We start from the raw sequence: 397 nt of genomic DNA on the forward strand, positions 1-397 counted from the left end.
AGTGAAAAAGCTCCATATTGTTAGCCAAAACATGGCCAGCGACAGACTGGAACAGACCATCAATTGCTCATGTACATGTTCAGAATGAAGCTGAAGATTATTAAAACAAGTCCACAAGAGTCAAAATATGACCTGGAATATAGCCCATCTGAATTTAGAGATCATCTGAAGAACAGATTTGATGTATTAGAGACACTAAAGACTGAGACCAGATAGTTGTGAGATGACATCAAGAACATCCTACAGGAAGAAAGCAAAAGGCCATTGTGAAGATAAAAAAGAAGGAAAAGACTAAAATGGATGTCAGAAGAGACTCTGAAACTTGCTGTCCAGCACAGAGATGCTAAAGCAAATGGAAGAATTGAGGAGGTAAAGAGATGAATAGAAAATTTGAAAG

Source organism: Chrysochloris asiatica, unplaced genomic scaffold, assembly GCF_000296735.1.
Source record: "Chrysochloris asiatica unplaced genomic scaffold, ChrAsi1.0 scaffold00008, whole genome shotgun sequence".
Classification (NCBI taxonomy): domain Eukaryota; kingdom Metazoa; phylum Chordata; class Mammalia; order Afrosoricida; family Chrysochloridae; genus Chrysochloris; species Chrysochloris asiatica.